This window comes from Triturus cristatus, chromosome 2_1 (genome assembly GCF_964204655.1).
Source record: "Triturus cristatus chromosome 2_1, aTriCri1.1, whole genome shotgun sequence".
NCBI classification, from domain to species: Eukaryota; Metazoa; Chordata; class Amphibia; order Caudata; family Salamandridae; genus Triturus; species Triturus cristatus.
Window position 1 is genome coordinate 690,743,787 of NC_140581.1, and position 26,623 is coordinate 690,770,409.

Consider the following 26,623-nt stretch of genomic DNA (forward strand, 5'->3'; position numbering starts at 1 on the left):
TCTTCAGCCAGGCTTGCTTGAATCCAGTGGCAAAGTGAGCAAGGAGCTCAACGTCTGAGCATACCCTGACAACTTATGGCGAACAAAGCGGTACAAAAGGGGGTGGTGATGGATGGTGTGAGTGTTTGATTGGTTCTGATGCTCCGTCCATCACCACCCCCTTTTGTACTATTATGCCAAAACCTCCAGTATGCCACTTTTTCACAAGTCTGCCTTGCTAAGAATTGCACACCAGTATGCCAGTGCTAGTATTTTGCCATGGTCTGGTGTAGTGATTACACCAGACAGGTAAGTGTAAGAGCACGTACTTTACTGACTGTTTGTCTCCACAGCTTTCAGGAACTGACAACCTCCTTCGATTCAAACCATAGCATTCTATTGTCATGACAGTGACATCCTTAGCTTAGTAGAATGGATGAACAGCATGTTAATGAGAAACTACAACAACATCTCCTCTCTTCCATAATAACACAAAAGAAGAGAGAACAAACAAGGAAAAAGAAGGACGAGGAAGAACATCCACAAAAAGACGAGAAGAGAGAAAAGGCAAAGAAAATAAGTACAAAATAGACAACAAATTAAAGCATTACAATTCAAAGATTCAAACGTTTCGGCGGGACACTCTTTCTACCACTCCTCTGTGGAGGAACATATCTCAAAGAAGTTTTACCAACCTCGGAAGGCTGAGAAGAACTCAGCAAACTCTCTTGAACATGAACAGTGTTCCTTGATACAAGACCCACTTGCAAAACAACCTTCATTGGAATCTTGTGAATCCTAGATAAGTTCCACCAATGTTTCCCATTGACTCTTACAGCAAATGTATATGTAGCATCCACCTTAATAGGAGGACCAAACTTTGACAGACCCTTGGGAACATTGAGGGAGGACTTAATCCTGACCCAATCCCCCACAGAAACAGAAGACTTAAAATTGGTCACATCCAGAACATCGGGCTGAGTGGGGACCGTGGGAAGTGATTGTATGTCTCTATCCCCCTGTGTCTCCCGGCACCATGATACCAAACCCCATTTCTTCATCCAAGCGTGACACATGTGGAAGGAAGCTTGTCTGCCCCTGAGTAAGACGAAGGGACTAGAACCTGTGATGGAAATCGGGGTAGTACGATGTACCCACAACATTTTTTGGACGGCTTCCTTGATGTCAACTTTGGACGACACTGCCCACTGAACACACTCAACCAGAATGCGATTATTGTGCTCAATAAAACCATTGGCCTGTGGATGATATAACGCCACATGCAGGTGAGTGATGCCACACTGAGACAGAAAAATAGACATCTCTTTGGAAGTACACTGTACCCCATTGTCAGACACAATCTCCTTGGGGAAACCCACTCTGGAAAACAGACTCTGAAGAAACCTACTAACCTCCTGTGAGTTGGGATCTGACATAAAATGGACCTCCCATCACTTACTGAAATAATCAGCAATGACCAAAGCAAACATGTATTTAATACCTAGTACCTTAAAGGGTCCCACAAAGTCAATGGCCAACCTCAACCAAGGACTGTCAGGTGTCTCAACCTGTAGTACTGGAGGTGAAACTATTTTTACAACTTTATCACTGGTAGAACAAGTCAGACATATCTCAACGACATCGCTAATTTGACGATCCATGGAAGACCACCAATACATACTGCAAATCCTTCTTTTAGTGTTCGTCTGCCCAAGATGTCCCTCATGGCCATAGTCAATAATGCGATCTCTGAGAGATTCAGGAGGGACAAACTTATCCCCACGCATGATTATCCCTCCACCCTCCAAGGTAAGCTCATCAGCGACTTTAGCGAAGGTATGTAAATCACTGTCTAGATGCTTTTCCTTGGACCAACCCAAAACGATAAACTCCTTCACCCTCTTAAGTAGAGAATCAGACTCCATTCCAATACACCAATCACGTTCCATGAAGCATCCCTCACCACAAACATCAACTGCAGCCATCAGGCATTCTTCATCTGCATCATTGTCATGATCAAATTTCCCTAAAGGTAAAGGACACCTTGAGAGATAATCAGCGTGCGTGTTTCTCCCACCAGGGATTTGCGCCACCGCAAAATTGTACTGCAGCAACTTAGAACTCAACCTAGCAATTCTGGGAGTGTGGTCTTTGACAATCTTACCCTCGAGAATAGGAATGAGAGGCTTGTGATCCGTAAGGAGTGTAAATGTCTTTCCCCACAAGAAACATTTGAAATGCTCAACAGCCCAAAAACATGCAAGCAATTCTCGCTCAATGACCGAGGAGTTTCTTTCACTCAGGCGTAATGCATGGGAGGCAAAACCTACAGTGAAGTCATTTCCTTGCTTGACTTAAGAAATCATCTCCCTAAGGCCATCAAGACTTGCGTCGACGGACACCGTACATGGAATGAGAGGATCAAATGTGGTAAGAAAGTTTCATGACCCTAACTCTTTTTTGATTTGCAAAAATTCATACTGACGAGAATCATCCCAGAGAAACAGATTTTCTCTTGAGGAGACCCCTCATGTGGACAGACTTGGCAGCAAAATTGGAAATAAATTTCATGTAGAATTCACACAGACCTAGGAATGAAGAAACTTGTTCTTTGGAGGTGGGACAAGGAGCATTATAAATAGCCCTGATAAGACCCTCTCTTGGCACAATACCATCACCAGAAATACGGTGTCCTAAATATTCAATAGAATCCACCCCATAAACACATTTGAGCTTGTTAGCAACAATACCCTTGCCATCCAACCTCTCCTAAACATCACAAGATTCTTGTCATGCGACTCCTTGCTCTTGCCAGCCACCAAAATATTGTCTTGAAAGACAACCGTCTCTGTGACACCCTCCAAAACTTTCTCCATAACACCCTGGAAAACTGAGGCTGCAGAGGCCAGCCCGAAAGGCATCCTCCTAAACTGGAAGGTACCTACAGATGATACAAAAGCAGTCAAGTGCTTGCAAGCAGAATCCAGCTCAAATTGATGATATGCTGATGCTAAATCAATCTCCGAAAAGAATTTGGCACCCGCAAAACTGTAAAGAATGTCATCGATACGGGGAAGAGGGTGAGAATCCACCCAAATCTCCCTATTCAAACAACACAAGTCAATGCAAACCCTGAGAGTTCCATTCTTTTTGCGCGCAACCACCAAAGGAGATAACCACAGTGAAGACTCAATTGTTTCAATGACCCCTGATTCACACATTTTCTTAAGCTCCAATGACAGGTCATACCTGATACTAAAAGGCACATTGCGAAACTTGTGTTTGATCGGATGAGCCCCTTCTTTAACCTTGATAAAGTGCTTGAACCCTTTGACACAACCAAGTTCGTCATCAAACACTTTGGGAAACCTCATGGACCAGGAAACTAAACTCTCCACCTCAGATTGTTCACCCACTACTGAAGCCTGTTCAGAAGTCCCAGGCCTGAGAGTCATCCCGAACAACCCCTGGTGATACCATCTGAGAATGTTGAGACCTTTCTTGGCTGCATAAACCTTGCCTTGGATGTGCCCTTAAAAGCAAGAGAAGTCACAAAAAACCCCGTCAAGTCAATTTTTCTCCCTTCATACGAGACAGGACTTCTTTCAGGAGGATTAAGGAGTCTGTTCCCCCAAGTGCTCTCAAACAACTCTTTCGTAATCATAGTCATCCGTGCCCCTGAATCCACCAATAGGTGCAGACACTTCCCATCCACCAACACATCTACAATGGGATCAACACAATCTTCAGAATCATCTTTGGCAACCAATACAAAATCTGTAAGAGAGCTAACTACTTCACATACAGGATCACTCTTAGGTTCCTCTGAATACACAACATTTATACTCCCCCGGAAACCAAACATTTTGGCAAAATGGCCTTGTATCCCACACTTGCAGCAAGAAGTGTTCTTTGCTGGACACACTCTTGAATTGGGGAAATGTGATGGGAACCCACACTTATTACATGCATTTTTTGAGTAAGAACCTTTCTTCTCAGCTTTTGTGGAAACAAACCTGTTCCCTCTTTGTTCAAAATGTGGTTTAGATTTGTCCATCTGAGTTTTTTCACTCAAATCCTTATTAACCTTAACCACACCCACAACATTCTTCTCAGGTTTGAGTTCTTTAGATGCTTTTTGAGAGAGTTCAATACTCTTGACAATGGTAATCGTCTCATCCAAAGAAGGATTCTTTAAAGTGAGCAATGTCTCTTGAACTTTCTTGTCCCAACAATTTGGTCACGAATAAGTTGAGACGTAAAATGTTCAAATTCACATTCAGAAGCAAGAATGCACAAAGCGGTCACATAGGACACAAAACTCTCCTCACACTCTTGCACTCTCGTAAAGAATGTGCGCCGTGCAACAATGAAACAACTCTCTACATCAAACTGTTTCTCTAGCATGCCCACAGCTTGATCATACACACTTAATTCCTCTTCACCCTGAACTACAGCAAGAGGAGGAAGATGTTTCAAAATGGCTTGTCCCTCGAACCCCAGATTATGCTCAAGGATAAAACGTTTCCTTTCTGCGCTGAACCTCGATCCCCCCATAGTGCCTAGATATTTCACAAAGGCTCTATACCACACTTTCCACTTGATAGGTGGATCACCTGGAAGCTGTAAAAAAGGAGGATGAGGCTGTACATTTTGCATGGTGAAGAGAAAATAAAATACTAACTGCAAGAAGTGGAACAATTGTAGACAGTCACTGTAAATAATTAATATAAATATTAACACACTGTGAATAACACAAAAATATATGTAGAGCACCTATGAAATGAAACACATAAAATGTATGAATAAACTTGCACAGATCTGTAGCAAAGCAACAGTTCACCTGAAAATGAAGAAGTCAGAACTTATACAAAATAACACCAAAAGTGAATACACTATGCTAAAAAAAAAAAAAGAAATGGATCAGAAACAGCAGCACCTTTGAAATGTCTTAAATGTTATTTAAAAAATTCCACACTTTCTACTGAACCAAAGAAAAACACTGCTGCGCCACTTAGTTAAAAGTTAATGCTGCATCATATGTCCACACTATCTGATAAACAGCCGATAAGAGGAAGTACTTTGAATGAAGACGCCGCACTCCAGAAACACGTGGGAAACACACGGAGCACTTACTTACAGTGGTGCACATACAACTCTCCGGAAACACACGGAGCACTTACTTACCGTGGTGCATGTACAACTCATTTCAGGAGACGTTAAACTCACCTAATGATGCACAATATAAGTGACATTCCCCTTACTGCTGTCGTGGATACTGTCCAGCTTGTGCTGAAATGTACTTTGACGAACTGTACATGGAAGCACTGAACTTGACACGCAGGATCACCGTCGCTAAACTTCCGATTCCCGTTCACCATCAGAACAGGAAAAGGGAAGTGAAGATTGCTGCACAGCAATCCTCCTTGCGCACTCAAATGAGACACGTAGCTTGCGCACAGCAGTTCCCCTTCTGCACCCAAAGGAGACACGTAACTTGCATCTCTCTCTCTCCGTTGCTAAGGAAACTGGACTGATGCACACCTTCTGACGCGCTAAATAGCAGCGCTCACTGTAACCAGGGGAACCAAAAGCTTCTGACACACAGCCCGTCTCAGCTAACTCCTGCGGGACATTCCAAGACATCATCATAAGAGCACAACTGCAGTGAGAGAAGGACCAATCACAAACAGAATAGCAACGTCCATGTCTTGGTAGACAGATATGACAGCGCACGAAGATATCTCCTACAGGCAACAAATTGAACTGCATTCCGAAGTACAGTCACGCCTTCCAGCCTGGAAATGCCACAACACCATAACTAAATATCTTCACGCAATAGTTGTAGAGAAATTCCAGCGTAGGGGAATTTCGAGTGAATAAATTAGAAATGGCTCACCAACAATATCATTCCAGCAGAAAAGGCAGGAAACACACCATGTGTCAAGAACAAGATGGGAGAAATACATATTCTTTAACTGGAGATATCTTGAAAGGTGATTATCCGAGCTGAATTGAAAACGGGTGGCTCAGGAAAACTTTGAACACAGGAATCCGTCACTGCAAACGTGGGGGGAGAGAGGAACAGTCAAACTCGTCGCCAAATTTGTAGTGATTACACCAGACAGATAAGTGTAAGAACATGTACTTTATTTACTGTTCATCTCCACAGCTTCCAGGAACTGACAACCTCCTGGGTTTCAAACCATTGCATTCTATTGTCATGACAGTGACATCATTAGCTTAGTAGAATGGATGAACAGCATGTTAATGAGAAACTACTACACTTGGGTACATCTGTAAGAGAAGAATTACCTTCAGTATAACAAAGTAAATGTCAGATTCGCAAGCATCACATTCTTACTATTCGACACATGCTTATCATGCTTATTTAGATTGCCTTTCATACACGCATTCTCACTTAATAAGAAACTCAATTGCCCTCATCAGTGCTTACCCACTCTCTTGCACTCACTCACTCCTGTTCATGCACTCACTCATTTATACTTTGACTCACTTATACTTTCACACTCACATTCACTTGCACGGATGTATGTCGTTACAACGCACACTTTTACAACGCATGCACTTACAACGCATTTTTTACAACGCACAATCCATTACAACGCATGACATTACAACGCAGGACACTACAACGCATTTTTAAAAACTACCTTTACAACGCATTTCCATTACAACGCATACTACCTTTACAACGCATACCATTACAACGCATAATATTAAATTGCATTTAAGGTAAGTATTAGATAGTATAGGGGTAAAAATTACTATTCTAACTCCAGGGGGTGCAACAGTAGGGTAAGTGTTGAATAGTATAGGGTTAAAAATTACTATTCTAACTCCAGGGGGTGCAACAGTAGGGTAAATGTTGGATAGTATAGGGGTAAAAATTACTATTCTAACTCCAGGGGGTGCAACAGTAGGGAAAGTGTTGGATAGTATAGGGGTAAAAATTACTATTCTAACTCCAGGGGGTGCAACAGTAGGGTAAGTGTTGGATAGTATAGGGGTAAAAATTAGTATTCTAACTCCAGGGGGTGCAACAGTAGGGTAAGTGTTGGATAGTATAGGGGTAAAAATTACTATTCTAACTCCAGGGGGTGCAACAGTAGGGTAAGTGTTGGATAGTATAGGGGTAAAAATTACTATTCTAACTCCAGGGGGTGCAACAGTAGAGTAAGTGTTGGATAGTATAGGGGTAAAAATTACTATTCTAACTCCAGGGGGTGCAACAGTAGGGTAAGTGTTGGATAGTATAGGGGTAAAAATTACTATTCTATCTCCAGGGGGTGCAACAGTAGGGTAAGTGTTGGATAGTATAGGGGTAAAAATTACTATTCTAACTCCAGGGGGTGCAACAGTAGGGTAAGTGTTGGATAGTATAGGGGTAAAAATTACTATATTATGCGTTGTAATGGTATGCGTTGTAATGGTAGTATGCGTTGTAATGGAATGCGTTGTAAAGGTAGTTTTTAAAAATGCGTTGTAGTGTCCTGCGTTGTAATGTCATGCGTTGTAATGGATTGTGCGTTGTAAAAAATGCGTTGTAAGTGTAGTGCGTTGTAAAAGTTGCGTTGTAAAGGTTGTTCCCCACTTGCACTCACTCTTATTCTCACACCCACATATTTTCTCACTCTCACTTATCTCATTCATTTGTATTCACTCTCTCTCATTCACTCACATTCACTCTTACTCTCACTCTCTCATACTTTTTCACTCACTCACACACGTTGTACTCAGTCCTAATCAAATCTGTTCTATCTTACTGTCACTCACTCTGAAACACAGATTCTCACTCATAATTACCCTCACTCACTGCCACTCACAATCCTCACACTTTCTATCAATCCCTCACATTCATTCTTACTCATTCATCCACATTCACAAACTCTCACTCACTTGTAGTCAATCTTCCTCTCACTCACTCATTCTCACTCACTCTAACTCATGCTGACTTACTGACACCCAATCACACTCATTCTCACTCAATACCTATCACTGACTCACTCTCACTCACTTTCATTCACTCATGCTCATACATACAGATTCATGCTCTAACAGACACACACTGCCATTCTCACACAACATGCTCTCACCTGCAAGCATGCACTCAACATACATTTAAAAGCATTTTCAAATTATTTAGCTGGCAGGGAATGTCTCGATCCAGGTCCTGTTGCTCCATTTTTATTACACCAAGTCAATAATAAAGTATTTTCTACTGTTAGTGTAATAGAAAATATGAATATGAGCAAGCTTCCTCTATGTTCTTGACACTGATTTTGGCACCTTCGAGGCCTTTGGAAAGGTCAAGAATTATACCGAGTGCTGAGAAAGAGGACTGAGAGTTGATGGCAATTCTGGATTGACTGGATCTAGAGAAGCCACAAGAGTCAACTGCATGGAAATTTGTGAGATGGGCCAGGTGAGGTGGGTGTGTGCAATTGCACTACCATGTGTTGTCAGAGGGCAAGAAATGCCTAGCTTGAAGAAAAAGTGAAAAAGGTTCCAACTCAATAATATGGATACAGATAGAAACCTTGAGGCAAGTGGGAATTTAGACATCCATATTTTGCCTTTAAGAGGCAGTATGTGAATGAGACAGGGGTCACAACGCCAGTACCAGCGGTCGCAAAGGATAAGTCAGAGGTCATAGCTGTGAGCCCTGGCAACTCCTAAAGGATGTCCATGCCCCTTCTCTATAACTTTAAAAGTACTTTAACAGGCTGGGGTCAAATAGCACGGTATGGAATTCTACAGCACCAGGCATTGCACTGCTGGCAAGTAGAAGGAAGTTACTGTCTTCCAGTGGGGGGACTCCATGGTGCAAGGGTGTCTGTGTTCCAGGGAAGATTGTTTTTGTGCAGGAAGTGACATTTTCCTGCACAAAAACAATCACTAAAGGTGATTTCCTCTTTCTATGTGAGAAGAGAAATGAAAACTCCTTGTTGCACCTCCCTATGCCTCCCCGGGAAAGGCGTAAGATTCTGATGCATTCCAAGGTTTACTAAAGGTTGTAAATCTGGCAATGCGTCAGAAGCCATGGGTGATACCTGGGAACACCCACAGCAACACCCACGGCATGCCGCTTTCATACAAAGTGCTGCGTGAAAAGGGGCTGTATTTACAAGGACACGAAGAGCCACGCTGGGTGGCTTTACGTGTCCTTGTAAATATGGGCCAGCAAAATGCGCCGCTGGTGCGTCACAAAAAGTGACGTACTGGCAGCGCACGGCACTTCTAAATAAGCACCATACTTTTGAGATTGGCAAGCATACAGAACTAGTAGTTGAGGCCAGTCCCTCTGGTCTGTATGTGGTGTGGCGTGGTGTTACTGAACAAGGACACTGCTACAATGCAATTACATTGGTAGAACAAAGTTACATGCACATAAAGAAAGAGGTTACAATGTCAATATCGGTGCTGGAACTTTTATTTGTATCACTATGGCCACTCCTCCGAAGTCACTATTGAGAACAAGCCAATAATAATAATAATAATGATGATAATAATAATAATAATTGTTTCAGGATTCAGCTCCAAGTTTCTCCAATGAAAATAAAACAATGGGTCCTACAGCTCTAGAAAGGCCAGGTAACAAATTAATTCCAACCAGGGGTGACTAACTCAGTCGTTTATTAACATAGGCAGATCATGCCAGCCACCTGGGTGGAAAAAGAAGAGAATAACTATCAAAAACATTATTTAAGAATCTTCATGCAAGCTTAAGTATCTAGAGCACCAATGAATAAAGAAAGAAATCATTTGAGCCATGCATAATGAGGAATTCCTAGGAGAGATCAGTAACACAGCGGCGGATATGGTCATTCCTAAATTGGAAAATAAATGAACCATCCAATGCCTCCCAAGGTAGTTGAAAACAGACAACGGTCTTTCATTTGATGCCAGAGTTGAGAATTAAACTAGCCCCTAGAAAATCTGGGCCTCCCCAACAAACATGTCCTCACTGCCCCAAGCCAAAACGGATTGAAGAGAGGACTCCGAAGAAAGTGATGAGCATTGGAGAAGAACAAAATACTGTCTCAGGATGTTTTTTTTTTCACAACAAAATGTTATTGTTGACAGGCAATATGAGCCCAGGAGCAGCCAGAGCAATACATTGTATACATGGAATGGCATTGATAAAGATGTCAACATTTTACAATACATTTGGTGAAGAATAAAAGATACATGTGTCCGAATCAAACAAAAGAAAACATCATAAACCATGAACAACAGTGTCACAGCTTTCATCCATGTAATTTGTGGTAGTGATTCCGATCGCGACATATCAATGTATGAGCAATGGATCAAAATGCGCATACCCAGTTGCTGATCATTACGGCAAATCTTCGGCACAGGGGGCTGGAGGGAGAGGTTGAAGATATATGCCTCGATAATCGGCCCATTGCTTCCATATTTTGGGATGTTTCTGCGGACTTCCCCGCGCTTTGAAAATCAAAAGTTCCAGTCCCATGGAGAGATCAAGGCCTCTCTTCCAAGCACTGACAGAGGGTGGGAGGGTCGCCTTTCAAGCCCTAGCAATATCGCGTTTAGCTATGGTAAGCCCCAGAGACATTAGATGTCTTTTGTACCTATTACTTCTGATCCCATCGGTAATATGGAACATGGTTAGGCATGGACATCGCGGAATATCACACCCCAAGACCTCAGAAAGACAAGTCAATACCCCGCGCCAGAACCACGATAGGGTGGTGCAGTCCCATATAGTGTGAAGGAACATACCTTCCGCCTGCCCACAACGCAGGCACATGGGGTAATCAATCATGCCTGCTCGCCAAAGTCTGTACGGTGTAAAGTAGACCCTGTGGAGGTATTTATATGGTATAAAGCCTAGACGTGCCGTGATGGCCGCACCCCGCAGGGATTCGAGAGCCTCCATCCAGTCATCTTCATTGAGCAGACCCAGGTCCTCCTGCCAGGCATCTTCAGTCTTGTGCAGTGTGTTGTGGCTATTAGTGACCAGGGTGGGGTATAGCACTGTGATTTTGTGTGTGCACATCGCACCCTTAAACACTTTGGCCTCAATGGGTTTGAAATTGGAGATGGTGTCTTGTCGCGCAAGATAAGGAGATATAGTGCATGACGAAATTGGAGATACTTGTAAAATTGGGATCAGGGCATTTGGAAGTCGGATTGTAGTTGTTGAAAGGATTTAAGGGTCTGGCCTTGGAGAATAGCCCCAATTGTTGAGATGCCGATGGCTTCCTAGCCCGCAAACCAGGAAAGGTCAAGCAATTGCTGTAAGAGGCCATTGCGCCAAAGTGGGGTCTCCTTTGTAAGCTTGCCCCCCACCCGATCCTGCGCAGGGTCTGCCGCCAGGTCACAAAGACGGTCCAGGTCGCAGGTGGCAACGACTTGAGAGTCGTGCTGGCATGCAGAATCATGTGTAGCAATTTAGCCATCAGCCAACATTCAAGTGCTGAGGTTCTGGACTTTTAAAAGTCCAGAGGTGTCAGGGAAACAACACCCAAAGACCCCTGAGTTCCTCCTGTCTCGGTGCACAAATAAACAGAGACACGGGCTTCTCGATGGTGGCGTCAAAGACCAAGGTTTATTTACTGCAGGGACACAGAAGTCATAGGAACCACACAGAGGCAGGATCTACGAGACTGTTCAAATTGCATTAAGTGGGTTGTTCTTTAAATACACGCAAAATGTCTTTAGGCTACATTACACGAATATTTCTCATGCCCAACCCAATATCCCAAACAAACAGTAAATAGACATCAAACAATAATTAGTCGTAGGATTTCGGTATTCGATCAGATTCTCTTGACAGTTTTCCATTCTTTGTCCGAACCTCCCCATCATAAAAATCGTAACCTCCCCATTGTAAAAGCCCAGAAGGAGAGGAGCAGAGCCAGGTGCAAAGGATTGAAAAGTAGGATAAGAGGTGTTTATGGATCATAAACGGGCATGGCTACCGTCTTCGGCCTTTCAGTCGGGACAACGGACACGAGAACCAGTATAGCAGAACTGGCCTCAGGCAGGGGAGGCAGCTTGATTCTGCCTAGTCATGTAGCGTCAGCCTTTCTCGGGGCTCGGGCTTACGTGTCCTTAACAAGGTGACTCTGCCGGGGTCATCGGCCGTTCATTGACTATGTGAGGGCAAGAAACAAAATGGATGCCGTAACTAAAATGGATGCCATGACTTTACAACAGAATGCCCTATTTCTCAGTGAATTCATGCTAGTTGCGTAGCGAAAACACTGTTATGCATATAATGGATCATTTGCGGTTCATTGGTACCAAAATCGTGTCAGTACTATGATACCGATTTCACGGGTTCGGATCGCTACAGAACCTCAGACCGTCCTTTTGCCCTTACATAGGCAATAACTCACTCTATGTCAGAATCCATTTCTATGTTCATTAGGTCACTGATATGTTGTTGAAGCATTACTTTATCCCGTGGCGTATCTCTAAAAACAGGTGGTCTTCTTACGCATGTTGAAATGCAGAGGTTACATAAGGCAGGACCACACTGAACAATGAGACAGCACGAAAATAAAAATACTAACGCAACAGCAGTGACTATCAGAACCTTCCATCCCCACGCAGACAACAGGCTCCAGAACCATCCCATTAATGACCAGTCACCTTCCTCTACATGTATAGAGTCAGAGATCTTATGTAACTTAGAGATGGCCTTGTACACCGTTGGCGCATTATCTGGGATGAAAACACAGCAACTCGATTGGATCATCTTACACACTCCACCTCGATCTGCAAGTAACACATCAAGAACCATACGGTTCTGTAACGTCATGAGGCGATCCGCTTGAAGCTCAGCTGTCAGGTTACTAAGGGCACCCGCAGTTTCGGTGATGGTGGATTCAACTACCCGTGTTAGTTGACGTAAGTTTCTACTGTTGGCCATAGGCCCCCAGAACGGAAGGAAACCTTTGAAGAAGTCTCCTGCTTCTTGGCCAGCAGTATCTTCCTTACTGAAAACACCTCTCACAACTCTAGTTTTGTGATAGTCCGGTGCAGCAGTGTATGTCGGAGGTAGCAGTTGAGCGATATAACATGAGCCTGAGAAGTCAGCAGGCAGCCATGTGTATGCTCTGTCTTGGCAAACAAAATAGGTACCCTTAGCAGCTAAGAATGCAGGGGAAGACTGTGACGGGAAAAAATATGTTTCGATACAGTCACTCTTCCCTAGTCGAGCTTTTGGATTCCTCCCATTTCCTTTCAAACAGACCTGACCTTGGTGGGGTACGACCCAGATCGGAGTCGAACTTTTACGTTTGTTCTCACCCAGAGTAATGCCATATTCCGTAACATTCCAACCCATGTAAACTCGCAATTCATCCTTGGGAATGAACGGAGTATTATTGACATCTCTAACCATGTCAGTGATTCCTTTTACCAAGGCTCTATTAGCAGAGTTATACCGAGTGGAACGCGGAGGTCGTGGAGGATAGGTCTCTAGGGCATAAGCGAACATGGTCTGAAATGCCCAGAATGATCCATTATAACTAAAGGGCAGAACCAGGTAAGGGATGCCCTTGTCCATGGTATGTGGTATCAAACCACACACCCAGCAGTTTGTTGTGTTAACCACTAGTTGATGTTGGTGCAAGAGCTGAATGAAAGTGTTATTTATAAACTCAGAGCGTCGAGCTTGCTCGTGGGCAGGAAAAGGATGGAAAGAATGAAGAGAAACAACAGTCGGAGAAACAGGAACATGGGGAGATACTGTAGATGTAACAGGTGTAAAGATCAACTGAATACCAAAAATAATTCCGCCTACCAAAGTTATCAAAACAATTAGAAGTGTCAGAGTACATTGCATTAGAAAACATTTGCTATATAATATGTCATATAGCTTTGTCTTGTGCACATTTATGACATTAACCCGTCGCAGTTCAGGAAGCTCCATCTTCTACAACCGTTCGCAACGGATGGTTTGTACCTGTTAAAAACTTGCCTCTGTTTACCCTGGGAGTTCCCAAGATAGACAGAAGAAACCAACCTTATGTCTGATTACCTGCAAATTAAAACAAGGCACACGTTACGACCCTACGGTAACCCAGACGGCAAGGTGAGAGAAACAATAAAAACAAAAAGATAAAAATTTTGAGCAAACTTCCTGACTGAATGGAATGCAGTAAGATCAAAACAGTTTTCAAACAGAAAGGCAATTATGCAATGTCTTTAGTTCATAACATGAGAACGTAGATTATATCTGTACTTTCCGGGTCTTGTCTGATCTTGAAATAGCTGGTCTACAGGTGCGGAAATGTTCGACTCCACAGGTGGCAAATGTTCACTTTGTACAATACTCGGTCCAGGATTCAAAGGAGCGGTTCCTGCTGAGGTGTCAAAGTTCTGTGTTTCAGTTCGTGGGTGGTCCGTTATGTACTCTGCATCACTGAAAGGGATGTGCCTAGGAACAGGTTCTGTCTCGGATACACCAAATCCCTGTCTAACCCAATTGTCATAGGGGAGTGGGAGAGGGACACGCTTCGTATGGCTAGCGTGCACCCAATTTTTCCTTCCAGCTAGGCGTACAGCAGTTCTTGTTGTGAGGAGTACCTGGAACGGACCCACGAATCTTGGCTGGAGGTTCCGAGTTCGTTCGAAATTCCGAACTACAACTTGGTCGCCTGGTTTCAACGTGTGGCCTGGACTCTCTGGCAGTTTAGGCAAGGATTCGAATACCTGTTGATGAATAAGGCTTAATTTAGCAGTCAGATCATAAAGATAATCAATCAACATTGGGTATTCAATCTGTTTGAATTCCTTTGGCCTAGGGACTCCCCAAACATTAGCAGGACGACCGAACACAATCTCATATGGGCTAAGCCCTACTCGAGAGTGTACAGTCGCTCTGGTGGACAGTAGAGCTAAAGGCAGTGCGTCTGGCCAAGAGAGACCAGTGGAAGCTTGAATTTTGGCAAGTTTCAGCTTCAGGGTGCCATTGTACCCTTTAACCAAACCCGCTGACTGTGGGTGATTCGCACTGTGGAATTTTTGGTTAATACCCAGACCCGCACACACACTCTTCATAACTTTCCCTACAAACTCACTTCCATTGTCCGACCAAACAATCCGTGGCATACCATACCTGGGGAAGTATTCTTTGAGGAGGATTTTGGCAGTGGACATAGCAGTGTTATCCTTCAACGGGTATGCCTCAATCCATCTTGAAAAGGCACAAACTACCACTAGGACGTATTTAAGATTGTTCCACCTATCCATGTGGATATAATCCAACTGAATCACTTCAAAGGGACAAGAAGGGGGAGCAAAATGACCAGTTGGGGTTGGGGTTCCCTTGCCAGGATTATGCATCAGGCATATCATGCAGTTTTTCACCACTCTTTCCGCACACTTAGTAATTCCATCGTTCTTCCATACTGGAGCTAACATTTTACAGATCCCTTTCGAGCTGATGTGCGCCGCTCCATGCGCCATCGTGACTACCGCAAGTACATACGCATCAGGTAACATCCAACGTTGCTGCTCAGACAAATCAACCCAACATCCACTTGAATCCATTTTACCCGTTTTCTCCTTCCATTCATTCTTCTCATTTTCAGTTGCTTCATTCTGGATTGCCTTCACACTTTCAATCTTATTCTCACACATCCCTGATTCAGCAATCCATCTTGCAGACGTTGCAACATACATTCGGCTCGTCATGTTCTTGGCCGTCTCTTTGGCGACCTCATCAGCAAACGCATTTCCACGGCCAACATCATCCGTAATCTTCCGATGTGCACTGCACTTCACAATCGTAACTTCATTCGGTAGGGTCAGAGATTCCAATAGATCACTGACTAACTGTCCATGTTGGATCTTAGGGGCATATGTATCAAGCAAATTTTTAATCGCAAACGCTGCGATTCGCAAAATACAGCGTTTGCGATTAAAAATTCGCAAAACGGGATGTATTAGGCAAAATCCCATCGCAAAATTAAGGAATTGCTAATTTAGCGATTTCTTAATTTTGCGTAAGCATTTAAGAAATCGCAAATTGCGATTTCTTAAATGAAATGTAAAAAGCACCCAAGTTGTGCGAATTATCCTTAAGAAATCGCAAATTACCACCAACTTCCAGTTGGTGGTAATTTGCGATTTCCTTTCAAAATGCACTATTTTTAATTTTGCAAAGTGCCACGTGACGCTCATACATGCCCTTAGGGCATGTATGTGCGCCATATGCACACACATGCTCATTTCAGGGGTGCATCAGGGTGTCATCATGACACCCTTGCACCTTTGAAATTATTCTCAAATAGCGATTAGCAAATTGCGAATTCGCTATTTGAGAATTACTTCCCATTCATTCCTATGGGTCTCCTGGCCCATAGAAATGAATGGGCAGGTATTCCTTAATTGCGATTTCGCAATTTGCTAATCGCAATTAAGGAATTTTAAGAAATCGCAAAAAGTTTGCAATTTTTTAAATACATCCCGTTTTGCAATTCTCAAATAGCGATTCTTTAAAAATCGCTATTTGAGAATCGCAAATGGTGATGTTGATACATATGCCCCTTAGTTCCATGGGACGTGAGAAAACCTCTTTCTCTCCAGAGACGTCCAAAGTTATGTGATACGCCGAAGGCGTATTGGCTATCAGTAAACACATTCACTCTCTTTCCCTCAGCTAAAACACACGCTCTTGTTAGTGCAATTAATTCTGCAGCTTGGGCAGAATTCTGACTTACTCTTGCAGTCTCAACAATCGTACTCAAAGTCGTAACTGCATACGCGGCCGTCACATCACCATTCTGTAACTTAAAGCACGACCCATCGACATATAAGGTGCCGTCTGGATCTAGTAACGGAGTATCTTTCAAATCAATCCTACCTTTTGTCTCTTCCTCAGTTCTGAAACAACAGTCATGGGGCTCTGAATCACTCGACTCCTGAGTAGTCGGCAACAGCGTTGCTGGATTCAATATGTTGCATCGCTTGATCTGAATGTGACTTGCCAAAAGCGTCAGCTCATAGCCTGATAGTCTAGCACTGGTGAGGTGCTGAGTTTTCGTTCGATTCATGAGTGTATCCACAGCATGTGGAACCATGACTACTAACATGTTGTTCATGACAAGTCCAGCAGACTGTCGAATAGACACTGCAGCTGCTGCTGTAGCTCTCAAACAACTTGGCAATGCTCTGGCTACCGGATCTAATGTGGATGAGAAATATGCACAAGGTCGCTGTTTGTCACCAAATTGCTGCGTTAAAACACTCAACGCACAACCTTCTCTTTCATGGACATATAGTGTAAACGGCTTACTGTAGTCAGGAGTACCCAACACAGGAGCTGAACACAGCGCATCACGTAAGTCGGAGAAGCTCTGCTGACATTCATCAGACCATGGCAAAGGGCTCGGAACACCTTTTCCAGTCAGGGCTACCAATGGTTTTGCCATGAGAGAAAAATTTGGGATCCATTGCCTGCAGTATGACGTAATACCCAAAAACGCACGCACTTCTCTTTGTGTGCTTGGTACAGTCATCTGCGAGATTGTTTTGATTCTCTCTGGGGTCAACCTTCTTCCCTCCTTTGACAAAAGATGACCTAAGTAGGTCACTTCTTGGCAACAATATTGCAGTTTAGAAGGTGACACCTTGTGATGTAAGTCTGACAAATGACGTAATAGAGAAATTGTAGCTGCTTTGCAAGTTTCCTTGTCATCGGCAGCCAGTAAAAGATCGTCTACGTATTGGATCAGAGCAACACCAGGAGGAAGTACAAGAGCATCTAATTGACTCTTCAATGCTTGGCTGTAAATTGAAGGGCTCTCACAATAACCTTGTGGAGCGCGCTTGAATCTGAAACTGCGACCTCCTAAGGAGAAACCAAAAATGTCTCTACTTTCCTCGGCTATGGGAATGCTGAAAAATGCATTTTTCAAGTCGATAACTGTAAACCATGAGGCTGAGGCAGGAATCAACGTCAATAATGCAGTGATATCTGGGACCACAGGAAACTGTGGAATCACTATTTTATTAACTTCTCTGAGGTCAATCACAAATCTGTAGATTGGAGGTTTGGAAGGGTCAGTACGTTTCAAAATCGGCAGAACCGGACTATTGCAGACATTTCCTCTAGTTTCCTCAATCACATCTTTCTGTATTAAGTCTTTCACAATCAGTAAGAGTGCTCGTTCACCTTCATTCGAAATCCGATACTGTTGTATTCGTGGGAATTTAACATTCGCTTTCAGACTTACCACATAAGGGGCAATTTCCAAGAGGCCTACGTCGTTAGGACCAGTTGCCCAAAGAGTATCAGGGAGAGAACGCAGCTCCGGTGGGAGCTTATCCATTGACATATACATTGGAGAGATGACTCTTTTGCCTAATGTGAGCTGTACTCCCGAAGGAGAACAGTACAGTGTCGCATGTAGGCATTTCAACAGATCTAAACCAAGCAGATTCTCATTACAACCGGTTGTTAGAATAAGGGGTGCTTCTAGTTCGCATGGCCCAACAGATATTGGCAAAGGACTAGAAACAGGATTGTGAACAGGGGCGCCTGAGAAACCTACTGAAGTGTTCGTTAAGCCAGACAAAGGTGCGCCAGGGAGTTTCGCATGCATAATTGAACTTTTTGCCGCACCAGTATCCAACAGAAATGGTTCGACCACGCCTGATGTAACTACTGCGACATAAGGTCCACTCTGATCAACTGGAACTGATACTACTCCCTCTCTTTGCCTGTGGCTGTCCTAGTACTCGCTTCTCTGAATCTCCTCATTATGATCATAATAATCTTCAACATGATACTGTGGAGATCTACCTGCTTGCGCAGATTGTGCATTTCGCTGATCGTAATAATTCGATTGGCGATCGGCCTGTGGTGTCATAGTACCACGTCCTCTACCTCTAGGAGTTTGCATAGATCCAACAGTACCTCTCTGAGCTGGGACACCACTAGTCTGTGCGTGCAGTACCGGACACTCATTCTTATAATGGCCCTCCTTTTTACAATAGGCACACTGATTCCATGCTAACTGTTGTCGGGAAAAACCATAATTAAATCTTTGGGACGTCCCTTGCTGGAATTGTGGCTGTTGCTGAAACTGGGGTCGCTGCTGTGAATCTGACTGATTCGAACGAGGCGGATACGCCTGTTGCAAAAGAACTTTAGTCTTTAAATCTTTTGTTTTCTTTTCTGACTTTTCCTTCTCTTCTTTCTCTCTATTCTCGTAATACTGAGCAGTTGCAAGTATCTGTGCTGTCGTCGACACTGCCCATGCACTTTCAGAATCCTTTAACTTGTTACTAAGTTCAGGTAGTAAATTAAACACGAACTTGTCGACAAACAATCTCTGGCCTCCTTCAGTACTCATATCTTGCCCACTGTGGTCTACGAAGGTCTCTTCAAATCTAGTGAAAAAGTCAGAGACGCTTTCGTCCTTCTTTTGTTTGCATGCCGATAGTTTGTCCCAATTGACTCGTAACGCTGGCATCAGCGTTTTCATTAGATTAATTATTCTGCCAGGCAAGGCAGCAATCAGAGGTTCAGGTTTAGCACCGCCAACTTGTTGCGCATCTGCTGCTACAATAACTGGCCAATCACCTCCTAAGGGGACTGGGTGGTTCTCTTGCCGAATCTTGGCCCATATAGGCTGTGGCACTACATTACCAAATAACATTTCAATGTCCGCCAAATTCATGATGCACGCTTGAACTGTCTGCGTTAACTCTTTGTAATAACCAGCAGGATTTTTACGTGGGTCTGGTAACGCTTGTTTTACTGCTAACACTTCGGCCCATTTCCAAGGGATGTGTATCCACACTCTCTGGAAATGCGCCGGGGCAGCTACAATATTATTAGCCCCATCAGCTTGAACTGCATCACGCCATATCGGCGGAACTTCCCTCATCGGATATTGACCTCGTTTTTTCCTAGTAGTAATCGGTGAACCATCAGGGTCTCTTGTCGCTCGAAGAGGGGAATCATCCCTATGAGCTAACATCAGTTCTATCGCTCCCCTTACTTCTGAACCTATCACCATTCCTGCGGCGAACTTCTGTTGAATATTTATCAAATCAGAGGGGACGGAATCTAAGTCATCATCTTCCCATTCTTCACGCACAAGAGAACACATCACGTCAAAAACATAACGTTGAGTAGGTTCATTCCATTGCATAAAAGTATCTAACACTCTTTGTGCATCATACTTCACAGCTTTCGACATCCACCTAAGAGCTGTCGAATCTAACATGTCTCGTTCCTGAGGACCAGGAAGCTGGCTACGTCTCTGTATAGAGTCAGAAACGGGGGTCCCAATTAAAGACCTGTAGAGAGGAGTTAAGATATTAGTTACAGAGTCGGTTATTTTCCGACGAACGGAAAGCGGAGTCAGAATGTTCTCAGAGTTCGGGGATAGGGCAGCTGGAGCAGATGAAATAGTAAGGGTAGGAGTAGCAGGTAAAGTAGTTTGCGTAACGACAGGCAAAGGCGGAGCAGGCGACCCAGGAAGAGGGGGTGCCGAAGGAACATTAACCACGGGAAGGACATGAGCTGGAATCACAGGAAGTGGAGCAACTATTCCAGGCTGACCAGCAGCTGGCTGTACAACAGGTAGTAACTGTGGTACTGTAATACCCTGTGCATACGGTGGAGGTGAATTCAACAGGTAAGACAACAGAGGATCCTTCTCATGATCCTCCATCGGCTTAGTAGGACAAGATGGCAATACAGGGTAACATTTATCAATTGCCAAATTATATTTTCTATTCGCCATCTCCATTGCTTTCTCAGTCTCGTTGACATGCAGCTGCCTAGCAGACTCCATTAAAGTCAACCCTTTCTCTTTCTGTTCTTTCTTCGTCTTCCTAATTTCTCTCTGTTTGGCTTCTTTACGCCATACGCGAAAAGAATCAAACATTGCCGGCCGGGCTTTTCTCTTAAACAACTTCTTTTCTAGATTGTCTAGAATTTCGGTTTCGAAGCTACCATGCGGTGGCCAACTAAGGACACCATCTTTTCTGGTATAACGGACCCATACTTCATTATACGTAATAGGACCAACACCATGTTTACAATAGAGCTCATATGTAGGAGTTCCAATCGGAGGAACCGAACACGAATCCTCCAACCGGGAATCCTCGTTGCAACGTAACCAGGACAGGAAACAATTACTACTGGTAGTCATGACAAACAAAGACAAATTCCAACCAAAATGCGCAAAGAACTTAGGCCTACCAAAATGAACTAATACCAAAACAAAGATTATCTAAACAAGAGCAACCAGTGATAATCTACGAATAAACCAGAGCAACAAGGAACAACCAAACTGAATGTAACCCACTTAATACTTAACTGAAATGTGGAAGACGTCACCAAGGAGAACCCGTCTACGTCTCGCCGTACTAAGGTCTGCACCTCGGGTCCAAGACAGGGCGACAGTCAGGGCAGCGGTCCTCTGTAGCCGTCTGGGAACGGGAACCCTCGTGGAAGAGATCGTCGGGCCACTTTTACGACATGCAGGGATCGATGAAGCGGGGTACCTCCCTCCGGAATCTTCACACGAAACTTCTCGAACTTTTCAGGCTTTGGACCGGTACCGGATGACGTCGCCCCACGTTGGGCGCCAATTTGAGGTTCTGGACTTTTAAAAGTCCAGAGGTGTCAGGGAAACAACACCCAAAGACCCCTGAGTTCCTCCTGTCTCGGTGCACAAATAAACAGAGACACGGGCTTCTCGATGGTGGCGTCAAAGACCAAGGTTTATTTACTGCAGGGACACAGAAGTCATAGGAACCACACAGAGGCAGGATCTACGAGACTGTTCAAATTGCATTAAGTGGGTTGTTCTTTAAATACACGCAAAATGTCTTTAGGCTACATTACACAAATATTTCTCATGCCCAACCCGATATCCCAAACAAACAGTAAATAGACATCAAACAATAATTAGTCGTAGGATTTCGGTATTCGATCAGATTCTCTTGACAGTTTTCCATTCTTTGTCCGAACCTCCCCATCATAAAAATCGTAACCTCCCCATTGTAAAAGCCCAGAAGGAGAGGAGCAGAGCCAGGTGCAAAGGATTGAAAAGTAGGATAAGAGGTGTTTATGGATCATAAACGGGCATGGCTACCGTCTTCGGCCTTTCAGTCGGGACAACGGACACGAGAACCAGTATAGCAGGACTGGCCTCAGGCAGGGGAGGCAGCTTGATTCTGCCTAGTCATGTAGCGTCAGCCTTTCTCGGGGCTCGGGCTTACGTGTCCTTAACAAGGTGACTCTGCCGGGGTCATCGGCCGTTCATTGACTATGTGAGGGCAAGAAACAAAATGGATGCCGTAACTAAAATGGATGCCATGACTTTACAACAGAATGCCCTATTTCTCAGTGAATTCATGCTAGTTGCGTAGCGAAAACACTGTTATGCATATAATGGATCATTTGCGGTTCATTGGTACCAAAATCGTGTCAGTACTACGATACCGATTTCACGGGTTCGGATCGCTACAGAACCTCAGCGCATAGGCAGGGTCCCCACAATCCCCATACCACCAATTGTTAAGGATAAGGAGATGGGATGCTGCGTGATATGACTGAATATCTGGGGTAGCAATGCCCCCGCAGTACGTGGATTGATAGCACGTTCGTAGCGCGACCCGCAGAGACCCCCCCCCAGAGAAAGTGGCTGAGGATCGAGTTTAATTGCCAAAAACAGGCATGTGGAATGGAGTAATGATGATTTTGGAGTTGACATAGTAAATAGGGCAATTAAACCATTCTGAAGACGGCCGACCTGCCAAGCAGCATCAGTGGCACCTGTGACCCGGACCTCACTTGTTGTTTAATCCGGGGTAGCAGTGGGGCCAGGTTTTTAGTCCAGCAGCTGGACTGGGACGAGGACAGGAACACACCGAGGTACCTGAAGCCGTCTGGGGCTACCTTGACCTGCTGCACCCAGGTTCCGAGTTGATCACCACCACATAGAGGCCACAAATAGGATTTGGCAGAATTCATGTATAGACCAGAGCTTTGGCCAAAAAGTTCCATTATACGAAGCAGGCGCGGACCAGATCTATTCGGACATGTAAAAAAGAACAGCACTTCGTCGACATAGAGCGCTATCCGGTCGGATAATTCACACGACCACTTGAAACCATATATTTGGGTGTCGATTCGCACCCATGCTGTGAGTGGTTCCATAGTGAGTGTGAACAAGTATGGAGAAAGAGGGCATCCCTGCCGAGTACCTCTTCCGATTTGGAATGGCCATGAAATTGCGTCCGCGATTCTTACAGAGGCTGTAATTTCGGATTACAGGAGGCAAATATATCTAAGAAGTTTAGGGCCAATATTCAGGCACTCTAGGAGTGCAAATAGGTACGTCCAGCTAAGGGAGTCGAATGCCTTTTCCATGTCTGCGAAAAGGAGCGCAGCAGGTTCCTGCAATCTGTCGACGGCGGCAATCGCATTATGCGCACGACAAATATTGTGACGGGTGGCACGGTCGGGCATGAAACTGGCCTGGTCAGGATGGACCAGGGTAGTGATATGTGACAATAATTTTGGCCAGGAGTTTCGTTTTGATATTGAGTAAAAAAATAGGTCTATACAAAGCGTGCAGCTCTGGTGGCCTGGCCGGCTTAGTGAAGACTACTATCTCGGCATGACACCAGTCTGCCGGTAAATGGCTGTCCTCCGCGGCAGCTTGTAGAGCAGCCACATAGTGCACTGAGAGCTGGGAGGAGTATTTCTTATAAAACTCACATTTGGGACCCGACGCCTTGCCCGGACACATATCTGCAAGGGCACTTTGGACCTCCTCTGCGGTGAGTGGGGCATCTAAGTCATCACGCACTGAGTCTGGCAGGGACTGCGGGGGTAAGTCAGCCAAGAAACGCTCGACGGTGGCCACTTAGAGGGTCTCCCGTGGGGAGTAAAGATTCGTATAATATTCGGCAAAGCTGGTCCCGATGTAGTCCGGGTCTGTGAGCACTTCATCCGACGGTCCTCAGATTGCAGTGAGGATCGCTGGTCAAAGCGTCTGTTGTTACAGATGATACAATAGGGCGCTAGATGTGTCACCCCACTGGTAAATGCGGCTGCGTGTAGCAAGCCAGTACAATTTGGCTTCGTCCAGGAGATCACTGGCGAAGAGCTGCTGGGCTACAGGGAGTTGGCGGTGAGATGCCGCACCATCAGCTTCCCCTCTTCTAACTTTCCAGGTCCAGAATCTGTGCCTCCGTATGGACTAGCCTCTTGCATCGCAGTCTACGCCCCGCGGTGCAGAAGGCGGTGTCCACCCCCGCAACGTCGGCTTCATGACTTCCCAAAGGGTCCCTGGGGAGTCGATCGTACCAACTTTGCATGTAAAGTAGTCAGTAAGGGCTGTAAACATTTGTTGGTGATAGGGATCATCCTGTAGCAGCCATGTCGAGAGGCGCCAGCGGGGCGGTGAACGGTTCGGGCTGAAACGCACCACTGGTACAAGCGGAGAATGATCAGACAAGCCTCTAGGCAAGATCTCTGCCATCTGGAGTTTATGGGCGTGATGAGCAGATATGAATATACAATTGAGGCATGAAAAGGAGTTGTGTGTGGTTGAAAAGTATGTATATGCTTTTTCTGTAGGGTGCATATGTCGCCAGGTATCATTCCATCCCAATTCCAGCGTGAGCTCATGGAGTTTTGGCTCATGCATGTCTGTCTGCTGCCCTGCACTGCACCATCTGTCCATGGAGAGATTCATAACATTGTTCCAGTCACCCCAGCCAACAGTAGACCTTGTGGAAGCTCAGCCCAAAGGGAAGCAATCTGTTCTACCAAGGACAGTGATAAAGGAGGGGGGGGCATTCACACAGACCAGAGTGGGACCCTCACCATAGAGCATGCCGGACACCGCCAAGTACATGCCCTGAGAATCAAACCAGGACCGGTCATGAACAAATGGCAGTCTGCGGTGGATTAATATTGCCACTCCCCAAGAGCCCCTAGTGAATCCAGAGTGGTAGGTCTGAGCGAACCCAAAGTGCGCTAGGTAGGGTGTCTTATTGTGTAATAGGTGTGTCTCTTGCAGCATTAGGATGTCAGCCTCGTGTTGCTTAGCCTGGAGGAGCACCGCCCCTCTCTTAATCTTATCTAGTAAGCCACGAATATTACAACTAATAATAGTCAAGCGCCTAGCGGAAACGTCATTCATGTCGGGTGTACATCATGCAACTGGACCAGCAAGCGGGTATAGTGCGCGCGGAGCCTAAAAGGGATGTATAGCACTGTGACATAAACAGAAAACATATGTTTCCCCAAAACCCCCTCCCTTCCCCCCAATACCTCAATAACGATGAAGCATCTGTCGCGGCATCACGAGCTTCCCACCCCCAACAGGGGTAGGGTCAGCTCCCAGCCAATGGATCCCAATAAAACATAATATGTACCTTAGAGCCTCCACAGTCTCACCCCAATGTACAGGAACCTAAGTAGCCCACATATGAGTTGCCATCGAGGGAGATATGACACAGGTACGATTCGAGAAAGTTTCTTTCTCATGTAGGTGACTGGGATTGGCGATCCTCCATCACTCGTCTGCGAGAACTATTACGAGGTTGCGATTTCCATCTCGAACGTGACCTGTGCTGTTGCTTTACGTTGAGTCTGGACGGGTCATGGTCGGAACCCACCGATGAGGCATCCAAGGCAGCGCCAGGAGGGGTGTTGGCCTTGCGTAGAATGGATCCATCCATCCAGTTGAAGACTTCTTCAGGTGTGTCAAAAAAGTAGGTTTGCAAGTTGTATGAGACACGGAGATGGGCCCGGAATAGCGAGGAGTACTGAATTTTCAGGCCGCATTGTCGGGCCTTGGCCTCAGTGAATGACTGCCGTCGCTGTGGAACCAGTTTAGTGTAATCAGGGAAGATCTTGATGGTCTGGGAGGCATATGTAAGGACTCCTTTGAGCCGAGCATGTTGGATAATCATATCCCTGTCTCTGTAGTTGAGAAAGCGGGCGATCAGCGGACGGGGACGTGCCCCCGGGGGCGGCTTCTGCTGTAACACACAATGCGCCCGATCGATGATGAAACAAGATGGGAAACAGGTGACAACATGAAGTTCTAACTAAAACCCTAGAAGTACTACGGCGAGAGGTCTACGGACCTGAGTGGGGTGAGAGGGTGAGGGAAGGGGGGAACATTAAGTTAAGGAAATGGGAAATTTGATGTTGATAATAATGGTTGTATAAGCTATCACCGAAATATGAGTTGAAAACGTTGAATTGTAAAACATTCTGCTGCATAATATGTATAGAATGCTTATGTATCCTAAAATTATACAAGGGCGAGACAAGGGTCCTAACGCTTGTACCAAAAACCAATAAAAATATAATTTTTTTTAAAAAGAAAAGAAAAGAAGAAAGGGTGTGAACTGTAAGCCAATCGGTAAGCCATTTAGTTAGGAAGGCCGCAGCATTGGTGGTCTCAAGGATTCCGGAAAGCTTATGAAGCGGAGGTTGTTTCGTCGAGCTCGGCCCTCCGCGTCCTCCACTCTAGCCGCCAGGCTGCGTTTCAACGATTCCAGGTTAGACACCTTCTTCTGAAGGGAGGTCATGGAGATTCACGTTTCTGCTTCAGTAATTTGTTGAACTACGTTGCGAAGGTCCTGGTAA